Source organism: Periplaneta americana, chromosome 1, assembly GCF_040183065.1.
Source record: "Periplaneta americana isolate PAMFEO1 chromosome 1, P.americana_PAMFEO1_priV1, whole genome shotgun sequence".
NCBI lineage: Eukaryota > Metazoa > Arthropoda > Insecta > Blattodea > Blattidae > Periplaneta > Periplaneta americana.
Genome location: NC_091117.1, coordinates 98236781 through 98254282, shown reverse-complemented (window position 1 = coordinate 98254282; position 17502 = coordinate 98236781). Strand labels below are relative to the sequence as shown.

Here is a 17502-nt window from a genome sequence, read left to right as displayed (position 1 = left end):
TTTGAGTTAAATAAAATAATAATAAAATAAATTGTTTTATTTTTAAATTGATACCAAATTTCATATTACGGTATTCTATATTCTACTCTACACCTTAGGCCAGAGGGGTCACACTAAGGTAATGTGACAAAAAGGGGGAGGGCCTAATCATCAAAGAGGCTGACAATTACTGCACTAATATATGTCTCATGTGTTTTTCCGTGAAACAGAATAACATATACTTTGCTTGTAAGCTCTTGCTTCACACTGCTATGCAATGATGCTGGGACTAGTCAGTGACGTACAAAAGACAAGCAGTACTCACCAAGTTTGATGGGAAGCAGGATCTATTCTAGCAGCATCTCGTAATGTTTTCTCTGCTAGTCTCTGACTGCCCAAGTAGTGATAAATTAGTCCCTGTGGACACAAAATAAGATGTTGGTTGTTAGTTGGTAATAATGTCTGATTCACTTGCATTCTTATGTGTGCCCAGCAGTGAGAAGAATTCTATTTCTGAAATAAGAACAAGTGAAGAACAGATTTTATACTTTAGAGTGACAGGATAACAAGAATAATGACCAACTAATGCTAGGTTTACACGGCGACAGTTTAGAGCGAGAGAAGATCTAAAGTACCAGGAGCGCTCTCTAAAGGAGTGTTTACACGGTGACAGAATATAGCTTCTCTAAACCCATTAGCGAGCTCTCATGAGATTTATATAACTCTCAACTCTAATGTTACTCTCCGGACCGTTTACATGGTGCAGACAGTTTAGAGTGGGAGAAAGTGTTACGAGCATATAGAAAAGAACAGGCTGGTCAGTGCGTTTACAACTATGGCAGAAACACAACGTTTTTCTGCCGCTGTAGTGTGCAGTTCTTCTGAATTGAAGAAGGCATAGGGGAAATAGATCTACGTGGGAAAAACCCTGGATATCTCGCCGGAACACGCATGGAGCTTACACATCGGACCTGTAATTGGCAAAAAAGACACAACTATGAGGATTGTCATTAATATAAAGGAAAGGCTGTTGGTCACATTACGCTTCCTAGCAACAGGTTTATACCCTAAACACATTATTTTATTGTTCTTAACAGAATAAATTATGAATAATAATAATGATAATAATAATAATAATAATAATAATAATAATAATAATAAATAAATAAACATATGAAAATGGTAGACTACATTGCTCATGTAAAATGTATTAAGTTTCTTTCATTATGTTCGAAAAGGTATGGTGTATGAACTGAACAACAGGAAGGTAGTGCCTGAGTTTATAATATGTAATATCTTTTCATATCAAAAATGACAACCATTTATTTTAATATAATTGATACATAGAAGTTTTGAACTTACGTCTACTGACCATAAAATATTGTACGAAGCATTTAGTACGCAACGATGAGTCCTTTAAATGCCACAAATGTCAATGTCAATAAGTGTTCTGCTACAAATATCTAGAACCGAACAGCGCTCTGAGCGGCGGAATTGCGTCTCTACATTTACACGGCGAGAGTTTAGAGAAGAGAGGGCTAGAGATTATAGCTAAGTATAGCTCGTACGGAACCTGGTGAAACTTGGAGGGAGAGAACAGTATTGTGGTGTGGGATCGACTACCGGCCAATGTTATGTGACGAGATGCAAGCGAGACTGAACAAGCGTTACCCCCTCCACTCTTAACCGACCGTAGAACTGGTTTCTCCATCAAGGTCAAGCTTCACCAGGTTTCGTTCAAGCTATATCACCGTGTAAACAGTTTTGAGAGTAAGTATCTCGTTGACTCTAATTAGATATTAGAGAGACTAAATAGAGCGGCCTTGAAAACTGCTCTCGCCATGTAAACACTCTGGGCAAAGACCTCGCATATGCTCTCAACTCTCATTATAGCTACTCTAAATTATTCAACTCAGTTGAACTTTTTCATAAACTCTCGCGACAGAAGCAGTATAAATGACGGCCAAAAACAATGGAGTGTCGAAGACACGAAGACTGATTGAAGCTTATGAATTGGAAAGTTGTTTGTGGAATGTGTTTAACAAGAATTACAAGAATAAGGACCTTGAGAAATCAGGCATTGTCAAAATTAGCTGAGACTGTTGAGGCGTCTGAATTTGGCTTTTAGTTTTGTTAATTTATTGTAATTTGGCCGTAATTTTACCAAGGCCCATTGTTTTAGTTGTTAATTTGTGGGTTTTATTCTTGCTTATTTATTTTCTGGAGGAGGTACAGTGAAAGGTCCATAACCTCCAGTAAGTGCGAACTGTAATAATAATAATAATAATAATAATAATAATAATAATAATAATAATAATAATAATAATAACAATAATAATATCACTAATTATTATTATTATTATTATTATTATTATTATTATTATTATCATCACTATTATGTTATTATTATCGCTATTGTTTATTATTATTATTATTATTATTACTGTGCAATTATCACCATTCACTTGATGTGGAATATTTTCTATATTCCTTTAATACTATTGATAATGCATTATATTAATAATAATAACGCTCACCTACTGTTCTCCAACTAGGAGATCAACCATGAAAGGAAAGTGCTTACTATTGCGTCATCTATCGGAGCGAAGTAGATAGATAATATTACCGTTATAACGTCAGTTTAAAAACCATGTGCTCTCCTGCATATGTCATTTCCTGTATGGAGAGATTAAAAGACAGGAGATTAACAGTGATCTAATTTTGTAACTAAGGTAGTATCAATATGTGTGTATCAATGTTATTGTTTGTGCTGTGAGAGCTAGCCAATACAGATATGAGTACCCACGTGTGTGACCTTATGACATCTTATGACATCAACATTCATTCATAGCATTACCCCGCTTCGTCTCAGTCCCCAAAGACTTTCTCGTGGTTGGAGTACAGTAGTACATTACAAAACAGGTACAGTGGGGTCTGTACCGGTATCTGTTAACAAGAATATAGTCATAATTTAACAAAACGAAATAGGCACAACTATTACACTGTATTAGTAGAACCATTATAAACACAATATAATGAAAGAAGATGAACAATGTTATCTGAAAAATTATTGTTTTTTTTTTTTTCTTTGAACACTCGGTCTCTTTTGAGGAGTTTAAACGCAATCAGGCATTTTCATCGCAAATTCTGCACACTTTTTTTTCAACATTGGAGGTAAATTGGACTTTGGCCCTTGTAGCAAGAATATTTTTTTTCCTCTTTAATTTTGGGGAGCACAAAGCATATCTTCTTCTTCTTTTTCTTCTTCTCAAGAACTACTTCTTCAGCTGCATCCGTTGCCTTTCTTTCATCAGGAAGCCTGAAAATTGTCTTTATACAGGGTTCCTACAAAAGACCTTTCAGGTTTCGAACACATGTAATTTACGTGCTATGAATCTGAGGTGCATGAAAATAGTACCAATGGAAAGAGAAACTCCAAACGTTTAGTTTCTTGACTTAAAGATGTTCAATGTGTCCCCCCTCCTTCGTAACACGGCACACATCAAGCCTATAGTCAAGTTCCACGTACAGTAGTACATTACAATCCACGAGGATTTTCCGATCTTCAGATTCTGAGGTTATGTCTGTTCACCTTACCAGAAAGTTGAAAAGTGACGTCGTCAGAAAACACCACGGAACGAATAAATTCATCATCGTTTTCAATTAAAGTCTACATACTTGTGCAAAAATTTCTTCGTAGCACTTTGTCCTCTGGTATTAGGGCTTGCAGCAACTGTAGTAGGTATGGATGGAGTCGCAACCCCTTGCGAAGAATCGTGCCTTTAAATCTGTGTACCATTTACGGATTTTAGGCCCACTGGGTGAATCTGCACCAAACTTTGTTCGGTAATACTTTTGCACATTAATAACTGACTGGTTCACATGAAAATTAAGCTCTTCTGTCGTCTATAGCAGCCATTTCGCCTCAACAATAAACAAATTTGTTTATATGCACTATTATGAGGCGTGTTATCAAGTAGGGAAACAATGTTAACACAACTAAACTTTTTGAGTTTCTCTTACCATTGGTACTATTTTCATGCATGTCTGATTCATAGAATGTAAATTACATGTGTGCCGACTTGAGCTATAATTTGCACATTTTTGATCAAGAGTATCAACTCCGTCCTTCGTGCAATTATAGTATAATATACGAATAAATAAATAATGACTCACCCAACAATATTAGTAACGCAAGTGCTATGCGCGGTCAGGTTACACAACTGCTGACACACTGCTCAGAAGTTAGATGGGTGATGATGTCATAAAAACGCACTGACCATAGGCTGGTCAGTGCGTTTTTATGACATCATCACCCATCTAACTTCTTCTCTAAATGCTCTCTCTCAACTCTTTCTCTCACTCTAAACTGTCTGCACCATGTAAACGGTCCGGAGAGTAACTTAGAGTTTAGAATTATATAAATCTCGTGAGAGCTCGCTAATGGGTTTAGAGAAGCTATATTCTGTCACCGTGTAAACACTCCATTAGAGAGCTTTCATGATTCTTCAGAACTTCGCTCTGAACTGTTGCCATGCAAACGTAGCATGATTATTACTTAGACCTGTATTTCAAGAGTTATGCGCAAGCTTGTATAATCTCGTACGCAACAGTCGCAAGAGTTAATGAAAAAGTTCAACTTAGCTGAATAATTTAGAGTAGCTATAATGAGAGCTGACAGTATATGCGAGTTCTCTGTTCAGGGTGTTTACATGGCGAGAGCAGTTTTCAAGGCCGCTCTATTTAGACTCTATTTAGATATTAGAGTCAACGAGATACCTACTCTCACAACCGTTTACACGGTGATACTCAGCTATAATCTCTAGCTCTCTTCTCTAAACTGTCGCCGTGTAAACGTAGCATTAGGTTAATTTTTATAGGGAAACAGCAGATATCAATTTTCTGTACTCCTTTTGTTTAGATATATAATTATTTCAATCAGTCTTCTTACCATATCCAGGAGGATGATGATAATGTAAAGTCCAATGTATTCCACTGTAGCCTTCAGTTAGGGTTTCTTCTCACAAATGAAATGTACTTTGATCAGATTCATTATAGATACCTGTTGCCACGAGGAACAAACTGTGTGTCGTATTCACACTCTTACTGCACGACTAACTTTTTTATACACTAGTCATACATTTTCTTTTAATTTAATGCTTATATGTTTTCCGATTTTTTTTATTGTGTACATTTTATTCAATTGTCGGTTTCTGGTTCAATTATGTGAATCATACTTTCTTGTAACTTAATACCAATATGTATTCCAATGTGTATACTTTTATTTTTATTGTGTACATTTTATTGAATTATTGGCTTCTGATTTTATTATGTGATTTGTATTTGATTCTAACAACATTAATATGTATTCCACTGTGTTTATTTTTATTTTATTAGGTAAATTTTTATTTAACTACTTTTTTTATTTCATTATGTAAATCGTATCTGTATGTAATTACCTAAATCCGATATAGTTGTATGTTCAACTTTGTAAGCAAGTTTTAATCCTGGTTGAGTGTAAGAGAAGGCACTACAGCATAAACTTTGCCAGGTTAAATAAAGCCATTATTATTATTATTATTATTATTATTATTATTATTATTATTATTACTATTATTATTACAGTACCTTGTTTAAAATTTAATAGGCCTATGTGAAACATTTAACATATTCACTTTTAACAGTTTCAGAGTGTGTTAATAGTCTTCTAAATTATGTGGAAAAATAGCATTTTAGTTACATGATATTGTTGCGCTTCATTTTGTACTTGTACTCATTGTACATACAACAGAGAGAGTGGTAAGTATAACACGGACTGATGTAATAGCTAAATTATTTTGAGAAGCATGCGCAAGAAATTACTACTGGAGTATCTCGTAAAAAATTCCCTGCAACATGTGCTTTTCAATCATAAATTCCATCATGACCGCGATGGGAATCGAACCCAAGTCACCTGGATGAAAGATCAATGCACTACAGCCAAGCCACAGATGTGGCATTGTTTGGCAAGAGCCTCGACTGATGTTGACAACATGTTGCTTCCAGTTTAATTGTTTCAAAGTTTGAAAACAAGTACATGCGTTCACATGACATCAAGAATTCAAAGGAAGAAAATCCATATATCTCTTATAGTTCAAATAAATTCAGATAAAGTTCAAGTTTCAGTTACACCAACGTAACATATGTATATCTAAACTCAGACTTTGTTTCTGATAGGCAGAAGTCTTATTTATAAATAGAACATATGGTTGGTTCCTCATGCTTGACGTAATTATTTTGTTCAGTAGTTTGTGGAGTGTCCTGAACAATAAGACCAGTGAATAAAACAGACTAAAATATATTATGTAACCAATCAAAATTCCAAGAGTGAATCTTCAACAATAATTCATGTTCATTTCAGTCTGTAATTCTCACTAATTATGAATGGTGCAACACTATTTGGAAGAGGAGTGTACGAGGTACAATATATATTACATACCAGATGTTGAAGGCTCTTTATATGTGTTGGATTAATAGCAACAGCATTCTGGAAACACAACTTTGTTTCTGTAAATTCTTGTTTGTATTCGTGGACTAACTCTCTTTATAAACAAAATAACAAAATGAGATTCATCAACTGTATACAAATAACTTGCAAAACAGAAATTCGACAACTTCCAGCAGAATAATAATATTTTAAAAACTTAATTTTTGACTTGCACTCACCATGTACAGTTTCCCTGGAAAAGGATGAGACGATTGAATATTCCTAAGTCTCAGATGTAAGACACTGCGCATGATCGGAGACCAGAGCACTGATACACAAGATAACGAATACTTAGTTACTTAAATTCAGGCTATTTGGTTTGTTATTAGCATCGTTCCGAAATTCACTTCAAAAACTGCAAAAAATATGATATTACGTAAATAAAAGATAAATATATGCATAAATCGTGTAGTTAAATCGACAATGGACCTTCATGACTAGATCGACACTCCGCACAGAAAGGAAAGCTTTCATGTCGTTTCAATAGCTCAGACGGTAAGACTTCCGCGTGTTGTGTAGAAGAGTGCGAGTTCGATTCTTAGTCTACACAACGATTTTTTTTGTCTAAATAACGTTGAAATAGCTAAGTAACGTTAAAATAGAGTTTTACAAAGTCCTGATATTAAGTGTTAATGATCGCAAACAATACAAAATTACAAGTTATAATATTATAAACGTTAATCTAATGAATGCATTTATACACACACTATACATTGTAAATGCATATATATTAAAAACTAACAATTAAAATGAAATTAAAAAATATATATATATATAATAATAGACAAACTTTTACAAAGGTTTAGAGTCCTTAGGCTATGTCATTTGTTGAGTAATTATTACAATATTTTATTAATAGCTTTCCCATATGTGTAAGAAATGCACTCGCACAAAACAATTTTTGTTAAAAGTATGGCTTTGGATTATTTCATTCTCACAGCTTCAGTTAATTTTAACTATTTTATCTACGTGTTTACAATAGTGTTTAATTTAATGTGCATTCAATTTTATTCATGTTATGATTGAATAAAAAAGCACTGTTGCAGGTATTGACTAATTACATAATATATTAATACTAATTATTAAATGCATCTGTTAAGTAACCAATTGCAGTATCTTTTGCAAAATCTTGAATGTTTAAGTTGTCAATAATATTTCTGTACTATATACTATAATACGTTAAAAGAATTTGCAATAGATTTGGGATCCTCTACTTTATAATCATTGGTTTTAATGAAAAAATATTTTCTTTCTTAGGATATCTACAAGTTTAAATTTAATAATATTCCGAATAGGTTTAATTGCATTATCTGAATTTTGTACTTTTCTATTCAAATATATTCTATTTCCCTCTTTCACAATTTTTGATAAATTACACTGTACTTCTTGCAGTATTTAAGAACATGAGGATCATTACATTGCAACTCATTACATATAGATTCTTCTTTTTAATACATGAGATTTTTAAGTCCCCGATAAATTACACTGTACTTCTTGCAGTATTTAAGAACATGAGGATCATTACATTGCAACTCATTACATATAGATTCTTCTTTTTAATACATGAGATTTTTAAGTCCCTGCGTTATCTACATGTTTTTACTTTTGAATTTTTTTCACAACATTGAGTGGAGAACATCAACTGAAGTGATTATGAAATTAAGTGAAAAATTCAATATATTTACTCTTAATATCAGTAGTACCAGTATCATAATATATGTTTTTCCAAGATTCATTTTGTAGACATAAATGTAAATAATCATTAGATACAGCATTTACGATCCTTTCTTAGTTTTTAAATTAATATTTTGAAATTGTTCAGTGACATTGGAAACACTTAGGATTTGTTTATCATGTTCAGACAAGCCATTGTTTATAGGTTCTGTCGAATAGGAATTCAGTCTAATTCTATGTACAAAACATTTATCAATGGCTATGCTACTTCAGCTTAGATTTAATTTGATTAGTTTCGCAACAATTGGACTTCCTGTTATATCCTGTTATTTAGATATTTAATTTAGGGTTGATTTATTAACTCTTACTATTCAAGATGCCTCTTATTTCAATAATTCTATATCACGTTAGTCATTGTCTACACTAAAGTATTATCGTCATCCCTCATTTCTCATCGTAATGGCGAACCGACGTGACATGAGACAGCGAGTTATAGCTCTAGTTGAGGCTGGATATGGGGCTAGATCTGCTGGCCGTTTGGTCGGTGTTCCTGGAAGTACAGCCGCGAGGTGGATTCATCATTACCAAAATTCGGGGGGGGGGGGGTCGAAAGTCGCCCTATTTCTGGGCGTCCGCGGGTTTCTTCATTGGAAGAGGATGCTCTCTTACTCGAGACAGTTCGACAGGACCCCTTTCTGACTGCTAACGAAATAAGAGCAGCATCTAACTTTCCCGGCTCTTCACAGACTGTGATCAGCAGGTTGAGGAACCGCGGTATTAGGAGCCGGAGGGCTGCGCAAATGGAAATATTGGGGGAAGCACAAGCTGTCGACCGTCTTGCCTTTGCTACCAATCGAGTGGATTTCGATTGGAGAAATGTAATTTTCTCCGACGAAACAACCATCTTGAGTGATTACGAAGGTCCTATCCGTGTCTATCGTGAGGATGGTCTCCGACATGACCAGCGCTATGTGTACCGACATGAAAGATCGGTGCGCTTTAGCATATCGTGTTGGGGGTGGATGTCTTACGATGGACCTGGCGTTATAGAACGCATCGATGGCCGGTTTAATGCGGGAACTTACGAGCACATTCTGGAAACTATATTCCTTCCCTCAGCCCGACAACGTTTTCCCGAAGGAACATTGCTGTTCCAGCAGGATAACCATCCCGTGCACTATGCTGCAAGCATTCAAAGATGGTTTCAAAGGAGACCCGAAATCGAAATCATTAATTGGCCTCCGAAGTCACCTGATTTGAATGTCATCGAAAATTTATGGGCGGAATTGAAAAAGAGAAAGATAGCCACCTATGCCCACCGACATACTCGAAATTGAGACGAATTGTGGGATCAAGTTGTTGACACCTGGGAAGATCTCGCCGGGGATCAGAACTTATTCCACAATCTCGTGACATCCATGCCGGATCGACTTAGAGCTGTAATAGAAGCTGATGGCATGTGGACAAGATTTTAAGTTAACAGGTCTCTTTTTGTTTCTTATGATTTTTGTTTGAGGAAGAATACTTTTAACTTCCAAGTAAGATTTATTTTTTTGACGAGGTTCAGCCCACTTGTAGGACCCAGAAATTGGACATAAATTATTCCATATTTTTCGACAAATTAGACAGTCGAGGAACTCTGAACAAATTAATTACACCTCAATAAAAAAAAGTTTTACCCGGAATCGAACACGAGACGTTTCGGTTATACAGTAGAACCGACACGCTACTATATGAGCTACCGAGACAAGACAGTGACAGCAGCAGTCCAGAATGTAGATCCCTTAGCAGGCATTTACCATTCGGTACAGTGAAGCAATGATATTTTGTGACTCGAGCTATGTTGTGAAATCCTGGCCTTAAATGGCTGTCTTCTTCGTGATCCTTATTCTGGTCCTTGTCCTTGTTGTGGTCCTTGTAACAATTCTTGTACTATTTGTCATGGTATGTATCGTTACGTCGATATCGAGTGAACCGCGCTGTAGAACTTTAACTTCCGACGACCAAGAATTGTCTCATTCTTTTTAAGGGTAACTGTACATTATACGATGTGAAAGTGGAAAAATAGAAGTGGCTTCTTGAATACAAGCTGCAGCAGCAGAGACCTGCTCCAAGGACAGATAGATCTCCGCCAAGAGCAGCCAGATTTGTAACTGAAGTAACCAGGCACATTGTGGACCAGGACGAGGGGTGAAGGAACTGAGTGACGACGCTACTTCCGACAATGCTTGTTCTACACGTGATGCTGCCAAGGAATGCGCGTGTAAGGAACCTAGACAATCACAAGTAAAAGTAGACTAAGAGGTAACATAATACGTTGTAATAAAATATATAACATAATTTAATGTAATGTGTGTGTGTGAGAGATAGACAGAGTATGTGTGTGTGTGTGTGAGAGAGAGAGAGAGAGAGAGAGAGAGAGACAGAGAGACAGGGGGAAGGAGAGGAGAGAGGGAGAGAATGTGTGTATGTGTGTGCACATATGTGTGTGTGCGTGTGTACATGTATGTCTCATTGGTAGAAATTCATGACAGATAATAACCTGCTGTATATCCTGAAACAATGAAGTAGCAGACATTTCACTAATCTATACGAATTAATTAATTTTGAACTGATGTAGCTGTAATAAAATTTTTTAAATTTATATATCTTCTCACCATTCGTGAGCTGCCACAAGGGACAAAGAGTACTTAACCATAGAAATTTTTACAAGTTCATGAAAAACCATTAATTTTGTTTTAACAATGAAATTCTTACAAGTACATAGCTGCAAATAATTTTTTTTGAGATTAGTGGAAATATACCTATTTTTAGAGAGATAAGTGTTACAAAAAAGTAAAGAATGCTACTGAACTTAGTTTGATTTCGAATATAGGTGATTCTTCAGGAGAGCAATTGATACTTTCAATGCAGCTAAGGTTACAATCGGAATAATAGATGTAGGTATTCCAAGCCTGTTAAACACATCTTTCATGAAGAGAGTAGCGGTACCTCTTGCTCCAACAAGAAGTTCGATTACTTCAAGCTCTTTTAGCTGGTATTTTTTGAGGTAATAGGGAATGGTAGGATTGTAGATATTCTTTTTTTCATTATCCACTCCTGCTGGCTGTTCCTCATCTGTTTCGAAACGCGCAGTGGGATCAATTATGTATCCAGATCTTGTAGATTCCTTGTAAGCTATTATATCTATACTCCGTGTACTGCCAGTGACGGAGAGACCATGTACTTCTTCAAAGGTGTTGTAATCGGCATCTTTAAGGGCAGTGGCTGTAATTGACGTACTTGATGGTGTCTAGCATTTCGCAGAGCTCTGCCGTGCGGACAGGATCCCAAGACGTGTGCAAGAGTTTCAATTTCGTTGTGGCAATGCCTACAATGGTTGTCCTGAGATCTTCCCGGCACAGCACATACTGCAGCAACATTTCCAACCATTTTAATGCCATCGCGCCATTCGCTGTTGGAGAGTCCTTCGTGTTTACAAATCCATTTGTTGGCACCAGGATATTGTTTAAATAAAACTACGCCTTTCCCTTTCTGTGGATGACTACATCAAATATCAAATTCTCTGTTCCTCAGAAGGTTACGAATCTTTGTAACATTTAAGAAATGTTCATTCTTATGAAATAAGGCATCTACTGGAACAATGTTCAGAGATTGGGCACATCTAATGCGCTCCTCATGAACCTGATGTGTTTGTATGATGTATGGGTTTTGAGATTTGTGTAAACATCGAAGGGCATTAATTTGTTGTAGCAGTGCTTCTCATTTTGTTCGAAAAATTCCTAGTCCTTTGTACTTCCTGGGACTATAAATCATTGCATCAGGAATGTCTGTAGGCAGATTCAGTACCTCTTTCAGTGCACTTTTTATTAATTTGTCGGCGTCATCCAAGAACTTTTTTGGTATAAGTTCAGAAGGGATGCTTTGAAATTGATACATTAAGGAAGGGCAGATGGAGGTATTTAGAACACAATATTTCTGGTCTGCATGAAGAAAAGGTGACGAGGTAAGAGTTTCAAGTTTATTATTTAGATCTTTCAATGTTGACTGGGGATTGAAATCTATTGAGTCAGAGAAGTTTACTCCCAGATAGCGAATAGAGTCATTTGTACCAATAGATTTAATTTCAAAATCAGGATATATATTGAGATTGTGTCCGACAAGCTTACCTTTGGAGATATTTATAATTACGAATTTATTAGGATTTAATTTTAGCCCAATGTCTGTAAATCTTTGATAAGCCATTCTTGTCAGTTCAATAGTGGAAACTTCGTCTTTACCAGTAATTACGGTATCATCGGCAAAGCCGAGAACAGTTAAAGGAGGCAGTCTTGGTACAAGTTCAAATCCAAAAGTTGATGTTATTGTCTGCTCGCATAACTCATTTAAAATATGATCTGTTGCTAAATTATATAAAGCTGGCGACAGAGGAGATCCTTGCATGACTCCTTTCTTTAGAACAATTGGTTTAGTTTTTGTGTGATCTAATTCAATTCGTGTTGTGTTTACCTCCTGTAGAGCTATCACAAGTTGGGTAAGTTGTGTTGGGGCAGGAGAACTTTCCAAAGTAGCTCTTATGTGGTCATGGCCAACACTATCAAAAGCTTTCGTGATGTCCAGAAAGACAATTGTTACGTCAGTCTTTTTTGTTTTAGCACCATGAAGAACTGATCGGAGAATTGAAGTATTTATTAGCGTCCCTGGTGTTTTAGAAAAACCAGTTTGGTAGTCATTAAATGATATGAAATTTCGCAATCTCTTGTCCAAAATGCGATCGATTACCCTACGAAGTACAGAAGTGATGGTTATTGGACGCCAGTTAGATATGTCTTGACTATCCCCTGTCTTGGGAACCAAAACTGTCCTTGCTTTTTGGAGGCTAGGGGGAACTATTCCTGACTGGAGCATTCGTGTTGCAATTAGGCTTATGACTTCATTTGCTAGAATATCTTTGATTGCTCGTACGAGAACATGGTCCGGTCCAGGGGAGGTATCAACTGCCATACCGCTAATGACTGAAGCAACTTCATTCGGAGTTACTAGTGGATCAAATGTTTCTTCATTCATAATCTTTTCCATTTCTGACGCATATGTCGGATAATCAGGTCGGACATTATTGTTGGGAAAGGAGAATATATTTGAAAAGTGGTCAGAAACGGTTGTAGGGTCAATATTACAGGATTTATTGTTATGTCCCAAGACAGACCTCACTGCTTTCCTTCGTTGGTTGTAATATTGATATTGTATCAATTTGTAATGATATTTACCTCGTCTCTTCTCCCTCTCCCTCCGAGTCAATCTCTCAAGATTAGTGGACGTTGCATAGCTTTTACTAATACCAGAATTTTTCTTTTGTCTCCTAGCCTCTACGTATTTCCGGGCAGGATGTTTTGGACCTGGCAGAAGTTCAATGGAATCTGCTAAGAATGATGTGAAATCACTTACTGCTTTGAAAAATTTCCCCTCCTCCAGCTCTTGTTTGAATTTTTCAGTCCAGGATTTCAATTCGGTTTTGTATTGGTTAACAGTGGACCCATTGACTGCATTTGGCTCATCATTTGAACTTAATTGTGTGTTCACTATTGGTTTATTATCCCTATTTCTGTTCACTATTAATTTCCTTTGTATATCAGGATGGGATCTGCTAATATGAATTCTAACTCCACGATCACCTGCAAATATTTTTCCACAGTATGGGCATACTGATTGTATAGGTTCGACAGTATTACAAATTAAAGAAATGTCAGTCATAATTTAACACCTTGAAGACTTTTTTTCTAAAATAGACACCCGTGAAATAATCTTCTGTTAAGTTGTTAAATTTTGTAGGAGTTAGATTCACTGTTTTGCTTGTACTTACTTGGCTTATGTATTAAAATTTGTCCAGTTATTGTTTACTGATGTTATGGCCTTAGAAACCAAGTAAATAACTCTTGTCATGCACTATATTTCAAACCAGAAAATATATTACTCGATATAGACATTAATCCACTTCACTAACACTTAGGCATGCGCATGTGGAAATTTAAAGCATTTTAAACCACAGTTAGACTTAGTATGATGATATTTTCCTTCACTTAATATTAATATATCAGCAGAGCAAATTTAGTTTGTTTGCAGCTGTTTCATGGCCTCCTATATTATATTATAGAAATTGTCGTAAGATTTCTTTTATAAATGAAATTGAAGTTCTTTTATCATACAACAATCAGCAAGACAATAATGCTGTTCCTTCACCAACTAGCATTTAGGGCAAATTTAACTAATATATTGGGTGTTTCAGTCTAACAAAGACAGTGTGAGGGATTTCCCAGTACCAGTTGGTTCCTAGCACTTGAAGGTCAAACTATAACACACACATGCAGATGTTCTCAGTCGTCAGTTTGAGTCATTCAGCTGTTGTAATATGGCGTGTGTTTTCAGAATACAGTATTCCTTTAAAAATGTTTAACATGCTAAGTTTAGGTTTTCTTTAGAACACAATGTGTTCATATGTGATTCTTACATGTCTGTTCATCAAGTTCAAAGACTAGCTGCAGAAATATTTCCTGATTGATGGTACCAGTTCGTGAAACAATCCATAAATTGGTACGTCAATTTTGAGAAACTAAGTATTACAGATAAAAAAATACAGAAAGGAAAAAAAGAGTTCTGATGGAAGAAACGTTGGATGACGATTACTGCTTGGAAAATTTCCCTAAAATATCCATTAGAAGCAAGAACTCCTCATTCTTCCGCGGATGTAACTTCAAAGTTGTTGAAAATCAAACCACACAAAATTATCTGTGTCACGACCTACAGCTAGGCAATCCTGTCAAATGGCGTACATTTTGTACATGGGTTGTGAATAATGCGCATTATGAAAAAATAAACATCTTATTTTTCTCTCCAAAGGCTTGGTTTGATCTCTATGGCTACATAAATCCATAAAATTATTGTTACTGGTCCACTGGAAAACCAGACATCATTGACGATGTTACCCTGTGTATGAGAAAGTTGGAGTATGAAGTGTCAAAAGGGGACAAATAATTATCACACTAATTTTGTTTTTCAAGAGACAGTTAATGCTGATAGGTGAATCTGATTTTAACCTGTTTTCTCAAGAGTTAACGAAGATGGAATGAAATTAAGCATTCTTTCAATGATTCCACCACTGCTCATAAAGTGTACATTTACCTACAAGAAATTAATCAAGTATTCCAGGACAGAATAATTTTTTAATTGTTTACTTTACGATGCTTCATCAACTGTGATGGTTATCTAGCATCCAAGTGAAATGAAGGTGATAATTTCAGCGAAATAAGTCCAGGATCCAGCACTGAAAGTTACCCAGCATTTACTCTTCATGAGTTGAGGGAAAATCCCGAAAAAATCTCAACTAGGTAACGATGAAAGAGTAATGGAATAGAGAAAAATTCTCTCCGGCACCGGGATTTGAACCTGGGTTTTCAGCTCTACGTGCTGATGCTTTATCCACTAAGCCATACTGGATACCCATCCCGGTGTCAGACAGAATCGTCTCAGTTTAAGTTCCAACTCTTGGGTTCCCTCTAGTGGCCGCCCTCTGCACTACGTCATAGATGTCTATGAACGTAGGACTGAAGTCCACACATGTGCTGAGGTGCACTCGTTATGAGACGATTCTGTCCGACACCAGGATGGGTATCCAGTGTGGCTTAGTGGATAAAGCATCAGCACATAGAGCTGAAAACCCGGGTTCAAATCCTGGTGCCGGTGAGAATTTTTCTCTGTTCCATTACTCTTTCATTGTATGATGAAGCAGAATATCTGCATGGAAATATCATATGTACTTCGGTACATTAAAATAATATATATAAACTAGGTAACTTGTCCCAATCAGGATTTGAATACGGTCCTGCTTGTTACATGGTTAGACATGCTAATCGTTACTCTACAGCAGTGGTCTATCATTAATATTAAACTGTGGCCCCCTCAATCCCCTGACCTGGGCCCCTGCAAATTTTATCTTTGAGGTTCAATGAAAGATATAGTGTACAGAACAAACCCACGCACCTCAGAAGATCTCAAGCATAACATCCATCAGAATATTGCCTCTTACTTCTCGGTGGGAACTTGAGCAAGTGATGAAGAATAAGACAGCAGGTGCCAAAAATGTATAGACAAGATTGGCAAGCAGTTTCAGCATGTTCTTCGTTAAAATGGTTGAGTGCATAGCATATTACCAGCTTTAACTCAGCACTCTACGTGGCCAATAGGTGTAAGCATACCAAACCTGCTGCATGGGCAGACCACATTAGACTGAGATGCACTGTATTTCACAAGTGTTTAGAATTTACACATGGATGTGCAATGTTATGGTACAGAAAAGGATTACAACCTCTACAAAGTTGAAGTGTGTTCAATATCTCCCTATAAAAAGGTCTGGAATCATGCATAATGAATACTGAGTTTACAACATATAAGCCATCCTTGCTTACATACATTTTCCCACAGAAATACCTAATACATTTGATTTCCTTATTCAGTCGGAACAATAAAACATACCAATACAAACTCTAAACAAATGTAAGCAAAATAAGTGTTATATACTCAAAGGATTTTGTCAGTGGTTGGGTGCCATAGTCATAGGTCTCAATCCCTACATACTTCTAGAGCATGGTATGATATCTTGTATTAATAATCAATGATGCCATATTACGAGGACTATCAATACGTGGCCACTTAAAAGTGTTCCAAGTTTCAAATGTCAACACTGCCTTGGTACTGGAAGGACTAGAGAAATAAGAAATAGATGGCTTATATACAAGTAAATTTGGTAATCACTTCAGTGGTTTTCAAACTATTTTAGTTAACCCTCACAATAATAAACAAATCCTGTATATTTTATGGTTGTTATATGACAAACAAGAATATTATGAGTCACTAAAAGGTATTAACATAATGTGTCAAAACAGAATTATAGCAAAAGTAATGATAGAAAAATTTTAATTTTTTTAATGAATGAAGCCCAAATGTTACCTTATACAGCATGAATGATTAAATGCACTCAATGATTTATATTATTTAACCCTTAAATACATTTTTTATTTCATTTCAAATCTATCTTCAGCTCAAGTCAATGATCAAATGTGAGGATCGATGGGATGGTGATGGAAACGCAAATATTCCTAGACAACCTTCCCAACACTTTCTTTGTCCACTAAAAACATCCCTGGAACTTGCTGGGATTTGAATCTGGAGCTCTGGTAGACAATGTTGACACTACCCATCTGTTAATAGTCTGCCTGTTTTACAGCATAAACAAAGTAAATTTTATACTGGGCTAAAATATGTACCGGTAT

At 36.0% G+C, this 17502-nt stretch overlaps 1 pseudogene; it reads right to left on the bottom strand.

Moving 5' to 3' along the window:
• The window catches only part of LOC138703009 (tetratricopeptide repeat protein 7B-like), a 47263-nt pseudogene that overhangs the window by 12931 nt on the left and 16830 nt on the right, over positions 1 to 17502 (bottom strand).